At 37.9% G+C, this 16472-nt stretch overlaps 1 pseudogene; it reads left to right on the top strand.

Moving 5' to 3' along the window:
• The first annotated feature begins 2907 nt into the window (after nt 1-2907).
• On the top strand, nt 2908-5216 carry LOC136145667 (renin receptor pseudogene; annotated as a pseudogene).
• Nucleotides 5217-16472: the final 11256 nt, after the last annotated feature.

Below are 16472 nucleotides of genomic sequence, written 5' to 3'. Positions count from 1 at the left end.
AAACACCACTACCTAGAAGTCTTTTTCACACAGAGAATAGAAGTTTGCTTCTTGGTTTGTTTTGCTAGGCATCTTTCACATGCAAGAATATGGTGTCATTTGCAACTTTTTAAAACTCATAGCCTGCTTTAAAATGCACATCTAAGTCTGAATGTTGTGATATTCTGAGCTTCCTGGGTAAATGTATTCTGGGACCAGAACACACATAGCTCCTTTCTCTCCTTGCCTTATGTGATTGGCTTTGTAATTCCATTTGTTTTTCTCCCATCTTCTAGACCTATTTTTCTCTTCCCTCACTTCTTTCCCTCCTTTCTACCTATTGAAAAAAGAGTGTCTGCTTCTGAAAATGTCCATATCTATTTATAGCACTGATTAAAGTGTACTAAAATTTGAATAAGCAAGAGATATTATATATACCACCGATGCCACTCTACCTCAATTTCCTCGTACTAAAATGGGAAGGAAGAGTTGAATATTCCTGAAGTTCTCTGTAGCTTAAATACCCTGAAAGTTTAGTAGTTTTCTTTCTTTTTTTAAGTACTAATGTTTTAATATTGGGACTGAAATTGAAAGTGATGGTATTTGATAACTTTTTTCAGCAAATGGATATATAGAAATATTTTCAATGGCAAGCCATTTAAAGGTAAATAAATGAGTTCATAGATAACTTGGGATATGTTGAGCCAGTGGCGGGGGGGAATCCAACTAGATGATTTATCTGTATATTAATGTCCAGTTAATTGTATGCTTTTATTCTGACTTTCAAATTCTCTAGATTTCATTTTTGGCTGTATTGGGTCTTTGTCGCTGTGTTAGGCTTTCTCCAGTTGCCATGAGTGGGAGTTACTGTCTTATTGCAGGGCATGGGCTCTAGAGCACGGGCTCAGGAGCTGTGGCACGTGGGCTTAGTTGCCCCGTGGCATGTGGAATCTTCCTGGCCCAGGGACTGAACCGTGTCCCCTGCATTGGCACATGGACCTTTATCCACTGTACCACCAAGGAAGTCCCAAATTGATCCAGACTTAATAGAATATTTTTATAAAAATTATATTTTTGGTTAAGAAGGGGGACATATTTTATCAACATTATTTCACTATACAAATAATTTTATTGGACTTCCTAATACATTGATTATCTGAGTTAGCATTGTCTTAATTGCTTCAGAGACATTTTTTTCATTTAATTATTATAATGACCCAGTGAGACACAGAGACTTTTTCATACACTGAAGTTTTAAATTCATCCTAAAGTTTATCTCATTTCATAGCTATAAAGAGGTGATATTTTGGTAACTCTGGTTTATGAATGATGCATTGAAAATTCATCTTACTCTCATAAAAACAACCCAGGTATATGCACTCTGAATAATGAAGTGAATGCCTTCTGCAGTTAAAGAGAAAAAATATGTCCCAACATAATTATGAAACATAATAATCTAGCAGCTATAGAATAGCCCATACCCAAAGACACAAACTCTGGCTGAAAAAAATTATGACTATCTTTATCTATATCCACACACTATGTAATTGACCCAATGAATAAATATTTCAACTTGTTTTTGTGCAGAGGTAAAAATAAAAGTTCAAACTATGGAAATTAAAACCCTGGTTTCCACCAGAGTAAATTATTCTTCTATGTAACACTACATTTCATGAATTTTTTTCCTTTGCAATGCTGGCATTGATTCATACTTCTGTTAGGCATATGTATAATGTAATGTAGTTTAAAAAACATTAGTGTCAGAGTGGTTGCTTCTGTGCCTGGAGCAATATGACAATCACATGGCCAAATAAGCTAAACAAATGAAAATGTAAAATCCTGAATATGAGCATAAGTGATTTTAGAAGAGATTTTAATGTATCATTGTGAAGTACACAAGATTGCAATATAATAAGTTTTTAGCATATAAAGAATGATTATAATAATTAAAATAAAGCCCTTCCTATGCATTCTATATAATACATGCCATTACAATTGAAAACAAAAAAGCCTCTTCAAGGTCACAGCTAGCCTGTAATAAATTTTTGTTAAGTTTGTTGACGTATTTACCATTGTTCTGATTTCCAAGCAAGCAAAAACTTCATTAAAGAAAAGGCAATTAATTTTAAAAAGCTTTAAATTGCAACTAATGAGACTATAGGATTCATTACCAGTGAAGGTCACAGAGCTAAATAGGGTCCTGAATTTATTTTTATCTCCAGTTGTATGACTGACTGGCAGAGTTGAACATTACAAAGTCTATCACTCAGCAACCAAAGTCTATCACACAGCAACCAATCAAGTTGCCACCCATCAACAGGACCACAGCCAGGCAGTCTAATCAGAACAGCATCAAAGTGGGTTCTATGGACCATGTACATCGTGAAAAGTGAAAGTTGCTCAGTCGTGTCGGATTCTTTGCTGCCTCATGGGCTACACAGTCCATGGAATTCTCCAGGCCAGAATACTGGAGTGGGTAGCCCGTTCCCTTTTCCAGGGGATCTTCCCAACCTAGAGATTCAATCCATGTCTCCTGTATTACAGGTGGATTCTTTACCAGCTGACCATCAGGGAAGCCCAAGAATACTGGAGTGGGGAGCCTATCCCTTCTCCAGCAGATCTTCCTGACCCAGGAATTGAACCTGGGTCTCCTACATTGCAGAGGGGATTCTTTACTAGCTGAGCTACCAGGGAATCCCCATGTACATCATATTAAGTTCCAATTTCTTTTTCAAATGATTTAACTCTAATTTTATAAAAATTGTTTACTTACATGTTGAAAGTGCCCAATGCTTCTTAATGAGAAATTCACATCTTCTATCTTAGTTAACACCTTTATGCTCTTTTAAAAATCCACTGGGAATAAAATATTTTACTTAATGAATCAACAAAGTACCAAAAGCAACTTATGTTTATGGTATTGACAGAATGTGCCATGTAGAAATCAACGAAAAGTTGAAAAGTACCATGTAAACTATCTTCTGATGGCTGCGCTGGTATTGAAAAGTATTTCCTAAACATTTTGATAGTCATTTATTTGTTCCTTTATTAATATCTATGCTCATTTACTTATCCTCCCATTCATTTTTGAACAGTTAAATAGTTATATAACAGTAAATATCATATAAGGTGGTAGGAATAAGAAAATAAATATAAAATGGGCCCTCCCTAAAGAAATTTAGACTCCACTGAAGACAGTAAAGTTCACACTCCAAGTAAAACAAGTGTCATTAGTGCTGCTATCAAAGACAACTTCCAGAGAACAATGAACACTTGATCAATGTAACTCATCTTCATAAAAATGTATTTTTTAAAAATCTACTATTCTAGAGGCATCAGCAGCTTTTAAAGCTCCACAGGTGATTCCAAGTGCAGCCAGGAAAGGGATCAGGCTGGTTGACATTTGTGGAGAAGCTGAGCCTCCCTCAGAGAAAGCAGGGATAAATTGTCACCGTCTTGGCAGAACCCCAGGAAAAGCAATGAAGAGGAGTCACCTGCACTAGGATACCTTGGGCAATGTGGGGACAAAACCTGACTCTCTTACCTTCATGCCGGTCCTGGCCTCCCTGTTTGCGTTTTCTAAGCAGCAGATGCTTTCTTTCAGGATTTGATTTCACTGCCACTTGCTCCCAAAATCTAGTTGGGAGGAGAGTGGGGAGCTGAGACACATGTATTCAGCAGGCTTTTCAGTCACCCTGAGTTCATTCGTTCAACAAATACACCCGGCGGCTCTTGGAGGGCACTGGGAGTTGTGTCTGTTTTGTGTTTCCTGCACGGAGTGAAATAAAGTGTTGCCAATATCGACAGCAGCTTCCCGAGGGCATCTGCCTTCTCTACTCCAGATGTAAGCTGCAAATGGAACTTGACGACTGTCATTTCTATATGGACCCTTAGGTTTATATGACCTCGCTGTGTCTGGCTCCCTAAGCTTCGGTGATGTACCTCCTTGTGACCCTACCATCTGGCTGTGACTGCCCTTGACCTCAACCACAAGTTTGTGAGGCTTCCATCATTGGCATCTGGGTCCTGCCTCGTGCATCTTCCCTGTTGTTTGGACTGTACAGTATTAGGGCAGCACAAGGAACTGATCCATCTCTCTTCTAAACCCAGTCCGTGGATGTCTCATTGGATCCTCAGAGTAACCCTGCAAGCCTGGCCCTGAAGGGTGGAGTCAAAGTCATCAGGAAACAGAGAGTTCTCAGCCAGCAGTATTATGCTTACTTGTATCAGATGTCTTAGAGGACAAATTTAGTACATTAAGATCACCAGGATCTGTTGTTTTCTGGAATGGAAATTGGCCTATTCTAGGAGAGCGAATCCCAAACGTGGCTGCATTGTCCATGGGCTTCTCTGTGAAAGAAGACCTTCCTTAGCCAGGCCTTGCAGTAGGTAACCTACTCCACCATCCCCAGGCTGTTGTTATGGTGATGGTCAAAGGAGTGGACAAGCTTACTCTCCCCCCAGGCAGTGTCATTTCTTTGGAGAATGCAGTTCCTTTTAGTCTTGACAGTGTGGCAAATTCCATTCACTCCTTATTTTTGAAGAAACTCCGGCGGTTTTGCAGTTGGCTCCCAGTGAGGAAAGAGTGTACATGGTGGGAAAAGCAAACTCGGTTTTTAAAGATCTCTCAGTAATGCTCAGACAGCTCCATGATCGACTGTTTCAAGAAACCTCTGCTCTCACTTCACTTCCCCTCAATTCTCTGAGTAGGAACAATGAAGTTGATCTCCTTTTTCTTTCTGAACTGCAAGTGTTGCATGATATTTCAAGTTTGTTGTCCCAACATAAGCATCAAGCCAAGGATCATTCTCCTGATTTATACTCACTGGAGCTACCAGGTCTGGATGAAATTGGGAAAATTATGGGAAAGACTCTGAACAATTTAGAGATGCCTCTAAGATCCTTACTGATGCTCTGCAAAAGCGTGCAGATGGCATGTACAGTCTCTATGGTGGGAATGCAGTGGTAGAGTAGGGATTGTCAGATCATTCGACACATCCTTTATGAGGAAGCCAAAGACTATCCTTAAGACAAAATAAGTGAAGGACCCCTCAACTCCCTATAACCTTGCCTATAAATATAATTTTGAATATCCAGTGGTTTTCAACCTGGTACTTTGGACAATGATCAGCTTGGCCTTGACTCTGATTGTCACCTGTTACAATATTTGGAACATGGATCCTGGAAATGATAGCATCATTTATAGGATGACAAACCAGAAGATTTGAATGGATTGAACTTTCCTTATGCCAAACTTGGAAAGAAAGAGGGTTTTGAATTGGCTGTTTCATTAAAATAAATCTTTTAGTGTAGTTTAAACTAGATAATACACTTGAAATTTATAAAAAATCAAATTTTGTTCTCTTTTGTGTGTGCCTGTGATGTTCTTTTAGAGTGAATTATATAGTATTGATGTGAGGTGACTTTTGTGATATAGATTCCATAATATACTCAAATATGATGATATAACCATTTAATATAATTTCATTCCATTTACTATTTGGGAATATGCACTGTCATAAGTAACATTTAGAATAGTTTGTGTTATTTATGTTGGGAAAATGCACCGAATTTGAAATGTTTAACTTCCTTACACAGAACAGGTTGAAAGTGATATTTGGGCTGTTATATACTATGAAACATTTCTAAATGTCTTAATGTAAATATTTCTGAAACAGGAAAAGGTTTTTAACTTCAAGCAGCTATTAACTATGAATGTGCTTACATAGTCACTCAGATTTGGAATTGCATCTGATTGACAGATGATAGCTATTATTTTAATCTCTCCCAAAAGTTTGGTGATCTGAATGGTCAAGTGTGGGTATTAAACATACTACATTGATATAAGAAGGAACTAGCTTTGTGGAGTTACAGACACCTGTAATCATATACAGAAAAACATTTGGGGGACATCTTGGGGCATGATTTCAGTCATTTTTCCCCTTGTGTAAGTTACTCTGGTTTAGAGTACAAAATCATTCCATAGAAAGTTAAGTGGAAGTAGATACTCCCTACTTTTTATGTAAAAGTGGACCAATGTCTATAAAGAGTGACAAATAAAGTTAATCATGATTCAAAAAAAAATCTAACATTCTTGTGCAGGAGTGTTTTGTTGGAACACTGTTCTGTTCTGACCAACAGTGTTGGTCTGTTCTGACCAACTAGGCTCTACCTGAACTTGAAAGTCTATAAATTGTGTATGTGTTTGTGCATATGTTTATATTCATATTTAATACTATGCTGTCCACATTTTAAAATATGACATTTAGAAGTTATAAAATATAGGAAGACTAGTTTAAAGCCTACTGAATTATATTGACAATCTATTATGAGTCTCTGAATTACATCATCAGTATTACTGACTGCAAAGGAGGTGATATATACAATTGTGTAAAGAGAAGAGTAATCAGAACTTGTGTCTTATTGGGTATTAAGAGTTGAAGGAGAAAAAGATCTCTAGCTTAGATAAATAGATTCTATCCTTTGAAATAAGGGAAACAGATTTGAGGTGAACTGGTTTAAGGAAGAATCAAGTAAGAAAGATATGGGCATGTTGATTTTTATATGCCTGGATAACTTCTAACAGAAGAATTTCAAGGAGTCTAACAGGTAAATGAGAATGGAACTCACATAAAACTATTTGGTCAGCATTTCCAACTTTAACCACAGAGAGTGAAACAATTAGTTTTGTGAGTTTCAAATAATAAATCTGTAATTATATATTTTTCATTTCGGTGAATATCTGACCTCTTCAAAGCAGCTAAAATGAAAACCTAAAATGTTATTACTTAAAATTCAATAAATGCAATGTAAAAGAAATTTAAATAATTAAACTCTCAAATATTTTCAATTCATATCATTTATAATTATGAAATTATTAAAGCTTAAAATTGTAATAAGAATTATGAACACTTTGTGTTAAAATATGGTGTGAAGAAACACATGAAAAGATGCTCAATATCACTCATTATTAGAGAAAGGCAAATACTACAATGAAATATCACCTCACAGCAGTCAGAACAGCCATCATGAAAAATCTACAAACAACTCTTGCACTGTTAGTAAGAATGTAAATGGATACAGCCACTATAGAGAATGGAATGGAGATTCCTTTAAAAAAAAAAAAAAAAAAAAAAAAAAAAAAACTATGGATAAAACTACCATATGACCCAGCAAACCCACTATTGGGCATATACTCTGAGAAAACCATAATTCAAAAAGACACATGTATCCCCCTGTTCATTGCAACACTATTTACACTAGCTATGACACAGAAGCAACCTAGATGTCCATCACAGATGAATGGATAAAGAATCATGGTACATGCATATAATGGAATATTACTCAACCATAAAAAGGAATGAATTGGAGTCAGTTCTAGTGAAGTGATGAACCTAAAGCCTGTTATACAGAGTGAAGTAAGTCAGAAAGAGAAAAACAAATATATCAACACATATACATGGCCTGAAGAAGAAAATACTTAATGAATGACAATCAGACTTGAACTTCCCTTGCTGTCAAGTGGTTAAGATGCCATGTTTCCACTGCAAAGAACCCGGGTTTGATCCCTGGTTAGGAAACTAAGATCCCACAGGACACAAGAAGGCCAAAAACAATCAAAGAGAGGAGCAATAATTAAGGTACAGTATCAGTAGGAGAGAAATTAAAGAGAAAATTCAAGAGATAATTAGTCAGTGGGGTCAAGTGCTTTATACTGGTTGAAATGAAGTTGCTCAGTCATGTCTGAATCTTTGCGACCCCATGAACTGTAGCCTGTCAGTTTCCTCTGTCCATGGGATTTTCCAGGCAATAGTACTGGAGTGGGTTGCCGTTTCCTTCTCCAGAGGATCTTCCCAACCCAGGGATCAAACCTGGGTCTTCCACATTGTAGACAGACACTTTACCATCTGAGCCACAAAGGACTCCCTAATATACTGGTTAAGTTAGAATAAAACTGAAAAATTCAGTGCATATTTTATACCAACGAAGAAACTAGTTCTATTTGAATGCTGCAAGTGAAAACTAAACTCTTAAATGTTCAGGGTATAATGAAAGTGAGAAAGTGAACACAGAGATGGTCATTTATATTATAGAAAAACTGAAACTGTTAGTCATTCAGTCAGATCTAACTCTGTAACTCCATGGACTGTAGCCTGCCAGGTTCCTCTGTACTTGGGATTCTCCAAGCAGAAATACTGGAGTGGGTTGACATTTCCTTCTCCAGGCAATCTTCCAGAGGCAGGGATCAAATCCGGGTGTCCCACATGGATGGCATATTCTTTACCAAATCGTAGAGAAACTGATTGGAAAGGGAAGGAGATAGGGAAATAGTTAGAAAAGTTTATGGTCAAGAAACTTGTTACAATTTCTCTATTTTTAGTTTCAAGTCAGCTTCAAGCTTTTCAGCTGTTAACACAGATTTTTCCAGCTATTAACACAGAATCCAGTGAAGAAGGACGGGTTGAATGTATAGGAGAGAAGAGAAAAAAATGCTTGAACAAAATCCTGGAATAAACGGAAGTGATCAAATCAGGATAAGAGATAAAGAATGTAGTCTTGAAAGATTACAGGAGAAAGGATGATGTATTTATAAGTACAGAGGCAAAATTTTAAAATACTTGCTTGAGGAATTACCTTTCAGGGTCTTTTTTTTTTTTTATTTTCTATTTGTGTATTGGACATGACATAGAATTAAGTATCATCCAAGTTCAAACTCTACCTACTACTTACTAGCTGAGGGACCTACAGCAAATAAAATCTGTGAAAATTTGTTTCCTCATTTGAATGATTGAAACAATAATTTCTATCCTAAGTAGTCCCTGTGATAGCTAAATGAGATAATGTGAAAAAATTTAGAATGTGTACCAAAATGAAAGGAGATTAGCAAATTTTTGCTCTCCTTCTAGTAAGACACACAGTTACCAATGTGTTTTAATTTTTCAGTGAACTGATCTTAGATTATTAAAGAAAATACTTGCAAAGATTTCCATTATAATGTGCATTTGTTTTTTTGCTACCATAAAATGTGTTTGAATTTGAAAAACAATTTCCTTTCCCTTTTAGCAACTCTGCTAGATGAACACAATGGGACATGAAGTTAGATAAGATAATAAATGTTTTTAATTATTTATTTTTCAAAATTCAGTACCTATGATGGATGGTACAATGCAAGAATGCTCTCTAAATTATACTTAAATTAATATTAGAAAAATTTTGCTATAGTAATCTTTTTCAAAAATAGCTAGTTACAGTTATCTAGTCCTCCTCTCTTCTGTTTATATTTTAGTCTTATTAAAACAAGACTGATTTGAAGGAGAAAAATCATAGTTGTGCCTTCCTGGCAGGACTGCCAAATGATGGCACCAAACAATAAAACTTTAATTTTCTGAATATTCCTTAAGACACATACATCTATAACTCCCTTGTGAGTTTTAAGAATACTGTCTTTAAGTACTAGTTTTCCTTTACAACTTCTGAAAATAAATTATACATGAACCATGAATCTTTGCCCTCTCACCTGGGAGACACTTCAAAAACAAGGATAAAGAAAAAGATTCAATTATAAAAATGAATAAATAAATAAAAGCTGAATGTTTTATAAAATTACCATACATTTGGGGAAAGAATTTATCTTTAAAAAATTCATTAAACTTCATATTCATCTCTAAATTTATCATGTCTACTTCCCCATTGCCTTCCTCTTCTAGCCCCCAAATAAACAAAACCACCAACCAGTCAAAATATTCACTGTTTTATTCTACATTTGGTAAAAGTATCTCTCTTTACCAAAATATCTCTATTTATCTTTGTTTGGTCACTTGCATCTTGAATTTATTCAGAATTACTTCATTCATCACTCCCTATGCAAACAACTATGGCCTCTAAATCAGATACTAAACTCCATTAGTCACCTCCTTAAGAATAAGTTTACAATCTTCTTCATTTTCTCGAATAATTCAATGTTAGAATATTCAGAAAATTTTTCATCTGAACTATCTGTTCAGTTTGGTTATGTCCAACTCATTGCGACCCCATGGACTATAGCAAGTCAGGCCTCCCTGTCCAGCATGAACTGCTGGAGCTTGCTCAAACTCATGTCCATTGAGTTGGTGATGCCATCCAACCATCTGATACTCTGTGGTCCCCTTCTCCTCCCACCTTCAATCTTTCCTAGCATCAGTCTTTTCAAATGAGTCAGTTCTTCACATCAGGTGGACAAATTCCAAGTACTGAAGTTTCAGCTTCAGCATCAGTCCTTCCAATGAATACTGAGGAGTGATTTCCTTTAGGATGGGCTGGTTGGATCTCCTTGCAGTCCAAGGGATTCTCAAGAGTCTTCTCCAAGATCATAATTCAAAAGCATCAGTTCTTCAGTGCTCAGCTTTATTTATAGCCCAAGTCTCACATCCATACATGACTCCTGAAAAAAATCATACCTTTGACTAGACAGACCGTTGTCAGCAAAGCAAAGTCTATGCTTTATAATATGCTGTCTAGGTTTGTCATAGCTTTTCTTCCAAGGAGCAAGCAACTTTTAATTTCATGGCTGCAGTCACCATCTGCAGTGATTTTGGAGACCCCAAAAATAAACCTGTTACTGTTTCCCTTATTTCCCCATCTACTTGCCATGAAGTGACAGGACTGGATGCCATGATCTTAGTTTTCTGAATGTTGAGTTTTCAGCCAAGCTTTTCACTCCCCTCGTTCACTTTCATCAAGAGGCTCTTCAGTTCTTCTTCGCTTTCTGCCATAAGGATGGTGTCATCTGCCTGTCTGAGGTTATTAATATTTCTCCCAGAAATCTTGATTCCAGCTTGTGCTTCAACCAGTCCAGCATTTCTCATGATGTACTCTGCATATAAGTTAAATTAGCAGGGTGACAATATACAGCCTTGATGTACTTCTTTTCCTATCTGGAACCAGTCTGTTGTTCCATGTCCAGTACTAACTGTTGCTTATTGACCTGCATACAGATTTCTCAGGATGTAGGTCAGGCTATTTGGTATCCCCATCTCTTGAGGAATTTTCCACAGTTTGTTGTGATCTATGTTGTCAAACATTTTGGCATAGTAAATAAAGCAGAAATAGATGTTTTTCTGGAACTCTCTTGCTTTTTTGATGATCCAACAGATGTTGGCAATATTTTACCTGGTTCCTCTGCCTTTTCTAAATCCAGTTTGAATAAATGGAAGTTCACAGTTCATGTACTGTTGAAGCCTGGCATGGAGAATTTTGAGCATTACTAGGCTAGCATGTGAGATGAGTGCAATTGTGCAGTAGTTCGAGCATTCTTTGGGATTGCCTTTCTTTTCTTTGGCATGGTAATGAAAACTGACCTTTACCAGTCCTGTGGTCGCTGCTGAGTTTTACAAATTTGCTGGCATATTGAGTGCAGCATTTTAACAGCATCATATTTTAGGATTTGAAATAGCTCAACTGGAATTCCATCACCTCTGTTAGTTTTGTTGATAGTGATTCTTCCTAAGGACCACTTGACTTTACACTCCAGGATGTCTGACTCTAGGTGGGTGATCACACCATCATATGAACTACTATACCAGTCCTCTAATTGGACTCAATTCTTACACTCTTGTCTTTTACTAAATCAGCATTCCATATTGCCGGTAACATCTCCTTTCTGAAATCTTCCAATTTCTTCTCATTGCTTATTTAATAAAATATAAATGTCCTGGCATTATGATAGGATATCCAGGATCAGTCTCTATTTTGGGGCCTCAATTATTGCCATTGGTCACCTCTGTACATTATCCTTCAATAATATGGAACTATCTGCTATTCTCCAAATTTATTCTGTGGCTCCCCAGGTAGCACAGTGATAAAGAATTCACCTGCCAATGCAGGAGATGCAGGAGATCAAGTTCAGTTCCTGGGTTGCGAAGATCCCCTGGAGAAGGAAATGGCAACCCACTCCAGTATTTTTTCTTGGAAAGTTCCATGGACAGAGGAGCCTGACAGGCTACAGACCATGAGGTTACAAACAGTTGGACATAATTGAGCACATGAGCACACAGTACACTTTTGTTCTGTTGTCTCGTATAAAGACTGCCTTAACATCAAGTTCAGTCTCATTGGAAATTTCCTCCACTATATAAATATTTGCTCTGCTAACTCCTCAAAGGAAATTTAAATTTTCTTGGGTACAAGAATTTTCCCTTATTAGTCTTTTGTTTTACTCTCCCTTTGGTACACAATTAATCCCCAAATTATACAATATCTGCTAAATGTATGAAATAATGAAAGTGTGGATAATAGACTTCAGTTCAGTTCAGTCGCTCATTCATGTCAGACTCTTTGCAACCACATGAACCACCGGACACCAGGCCTCCAGCCTCCCTGTCCATAACCAACTTCCAGAGCCTACGCAAACCCATGTCCTTTGATTCGGTGATGCCATCCAACCATCTCATCCTCTGTCATCCCCTTCTCCTCCCACCCTCAATCTTTCCCAGCAGCAGGGTCTTTTCAAATGAGTCAGCTCTTCGCATCAGGTGGCCAAAGTATTGGAGTTTCAGATTCAGCATCAGTCCTTCCAATGAATACTCAGGACTGATCTCTTCCAGGATGGACTGGTTGGATCTCCTTGCAGTCCAAGGGACTCTCAAGAGTCTTCTCCAACACCACAGTTCAAAAGCATCCATTTTTTGGCACTCAACTTCCTTTAGAGTCAAACTCTCACATCCATACATGACTACTGGAAAAACCATAGCCTTGACGAGATGGATCTTTGTTGGCAAAGTAATGTCTCTGCTTTTTAATATGCTATCTAGGTTGGTCATAACTTTCCTTCCAAGGAGTAAGCATCTTTTAATTTCATGGTTGCAAACACCATCTGCAGTGATTTGGGGGCCCCCCAAAATAAAGTCTGACACTCTTTCCACTTTTTCCCCATCTGTTTGCCATGAAGTGATGGGACCAGGTGCCATGATCTTAGTTTTCTGAATGTTGAGTTTTAAGCCTACTTTTTCACTTTCCTCTTTCACTTTCATCTAGAGACTCATTAGTTCTTCACTTTCTGCTATAAGAGTGGTGTCATCTGCATATCAGAGGTTATTGATATTTCTCCTGGCAATCTTGATTCCAGCTTGTGCTTCTTCCAACCCAAGGTTACTCACGATGTACTCTGCATATAAGTTAAATAAGCAAGGTGACAATATACAGCCTTGATGTACTCCTTTTCCTATTTGGGACCAGTCTGTTGTTCCATGTCCAGTTCTAACTGTTGCTTCCTGACCTGCATACAGGTTTGTCAAGAGGCAGGTTAGGTGGTCTGGTACTCCCATCTCCTTCAGAAATTTCCACAGTTATTGTGATCCACACAGTCAAAGGCTTTGACATAGTCAATAAAGCAGAAACAGCTGTTCTTCTGAAAATCTCCTCCTTTTCCGATGATCCAGCGAATGTTGGCAATTTGATCTCTGGTTCATCTGCCTTTTCAAAAACCAGCTTGAACATCTAGAAGTTCACAGTTTACATATTGCTGAAGCCTCGCTTGGAGAATTTTGAGCATTAATTTACTAGCATGTGAGATGAGTGAAATTGTGCAGTAATTTGAGCATTCTTTGGCATTGCCTTTCTTTGGGATGGGAATGAAAACTGACCTTTTCCAATCCTGTGGCCACTGTTGGGTTTTCTAAATTTGCTGACATGTTGAGTGCAGCACTTTCACAGCTTTATCTTTTAGGTTTTAAGTAATAGGTCTATGAGTGAATTTTAAAAAGCTAACATTCAAGGTTGGAAAAAGGTTATAATATACTGACTTGTCTCTTTAGAAACCTGTGTGCAGGTCAGGAAGCAACAGTTAGATCTGGACATGGAACAACAGACTGGTTCCAAATAGGAAAAGGAGTACGTCAAGGCTGTATGTTGTCACCCTGCTTATTTAACTTATATGCAGAGGACATCATGAGAAAGCCTAGCTGGAGGAAACACAAGCTGGAATCAAGATTGCTGGGAGAAATTTCAATACCCTCAGATATGCAGATGACACCACCCTTACGGCAGAAAGTGAAGAAGAACTAAAGAATCTCTTGATGAAGGTAAAAGAGGAGAGTGAAAAAGTTGGCTTAAAGCTCAACATTCAGAAAACTAAGATCATGGCATCCGGCCCCATCACTTCATGGCAAATAGATGCAGAAACATTGGAAACGGTGGCTGACTTTATGTTGGGAGGCTCCCAAATCACTGCAGATGGTGTTTGCAACCATGAAATTAAAAGATGCTTACTCCTTGGAAGGAAAGTTATGACCAACCTAGATAGCATATTAAAAGCAGAGACATTACTTTGCCAACAAAGGTCCATCTCGTCAAGGCTATGGTTTTTCCAGTAGTCATGTATGGATGTGAGAGTTTGACTATAAAGGAAGTTGAGGGCTGAAAAATTGATTCTTTTGTACTGTGGTGTTGGAGAAGACTCTTGAGAGTCCCTTGGACTGCAAGGAGATCCAACCAGTCCATCCTGGAGGAGATCAGTCCTGAGTATACATTGGAAGGACTGATGCTGAATCTGAAACTCCAATACTTTGGCCACCTGATGCGAAGAGCTGACTCATTTGAAAAGACCCTGATGCTGGGAAGGATTGAGGGCAGGAGGACAAGGGGACAACAGAGGTTGAGATAGTTGAATGGCATCATCGACTCAATGGACATGAGTTTCAGTGGGCTCCGGAATTTGGCGATGGACAGGGAGGCCTGGAATGTTGTTGTTTTTCATGGGGTCACAAAGAGTTAGACACAACTGAGCGACTGAACTGAACTGAACTGATACTATATCATGTTAGATGATCACTTCCATGTTTTAGTTTGCTTAGCTAAAAGTTATTCCTGGAAAATGCCCTTTTAATAGCTTCTCTAAGACCATAACTCATTTAACAAATATTTTGATTTTTCAATCATAAATATCTGTTTCTTTTTAACACCAACATTTTCGTTAGCTCTACAGGCAACATCCTATCCCTTGTTCTTTCTTGATGCAATAAGTTTAAAAGCTCCTGTAGATTTCGTCAAGACAATATCAAAATATAGTTAGCATGTCTCCTGAAGTACAATCTCCTCTCAGATGCCACTTGTTTACTTTATGTTTCTTTAATCTTGGACTGCACCATATTTTGGGCTTCCCAGGTGGTACAGTAAAATAGAATATGTCTGCCAATGCAAGAGATGTGTGTTCTATCCCTGGGTCAAGAAGATCCCCTGGAAAAGGAAATGACAGCCTATTCCAATATTCTTCCCTGGGAAATCCCATGGACAGAGGAACTTGGTGGGGTACAGTCCATGGGGCTGCAAACAAGTTGGACATGACTTAGTGACTAAACAACAGCAAAGTGCTGTATTATAATGATCATTTAGCCCTGCTCCTTTCCATTTCTTCCATCTCTTTCCTATGTACATTTAGTTGTTGTTGAGTCACTATACAGCCAGTAAGAGATTAACATTTAGTCACTCAGTTGTGTTCAACTCCCCAGGACCCCATGGAATATACCTGCCAGGCTCCTCTGTCCATGGAATTCTACAGGCAAGAATACTGAGTGGGTTGTCATTCCCTTTTCCAGGGAATCTTCCTGACCCAGGAATTAAACCTGGGTCTCCTGCATTGCAGGCATATTCTTTACCATCTAAGCCACAAGGAAAACTGGTGGCATCTAAATGCAGTGGTAAAGTGACATGGTATTTATGAGGAGGCTAGGCAGGCAAACTTGCTTTAGTTTAACATTTTTATACCATCTTTAAAGTATTTCAAATATCCCAAATAATCTGGAACTATACCAACATCATGTAATAGACAACTTATACTGCAGATAAAAGAAAGTTTTATCTGACCCAGCAATCCCACTTCTGGGCATACACACTGAGGAAACCAGATCTGAAAGAGACACGTGCACCCCAATGTTCATCGCAGCACTGTTTATAATAGCCAGGACATGGAAGCAACCTAGATGCCCATCAGCAGACAAATGGATAAGGAAGCTGTGGTATATATACACCATGGAATATTACTCAGCCATTAAAAAGAATTCATTTGAATCAGTTCTAATGAGATGGATGAAACTGGAGCCCATCATACAGAGTGAAGTAAGCCAGAAAGATAAAGACCAATACAGTATACTAATGCATATATATGGAATTTAGAAAGATGGTAATGATAACCCTATATGCAAAACAGAAAAAGAGACACAGATGTACAGAATAGAATTTTGGACTCTGTGGGAGAAGGTGAGGGTGGGATATTTTGAGAGAACAGCATCGAAACATGTATATTATCAAAGGTGAAACAGATCACCAGCCCAGGTTGGATGCAAGTGCTCGGGCCTGGTGCACTGGGAAGACCCAGAGGAATTGGGTGGACAGCGAGGTGGGAGGGGGGATCGGGATGGGGAATACCTGTAAATCCATGGCTGATTCATATCAATGTATGACAAAAACCACGACAATATTGTAAAGTAATTAGCCTCCAACAAATAAAAATAAAGGGAAAA

Source organism: Muntiacus reevesi, chromosome 1, assembly GCF_963930625.1.
Source record: "Muntiacus reevesi chromosome 1, mMunRee1.1, whole genome shotgun sequence".
NCBI lineage: Eukaryota > Metazoa > Chordata > Mammalia > Artiodactyla > Cervidae > Muntiacus > Muntiacus reevesi.
This window is presented reverse-complemented; position numbering and strand designations above follow the sequence as displayed.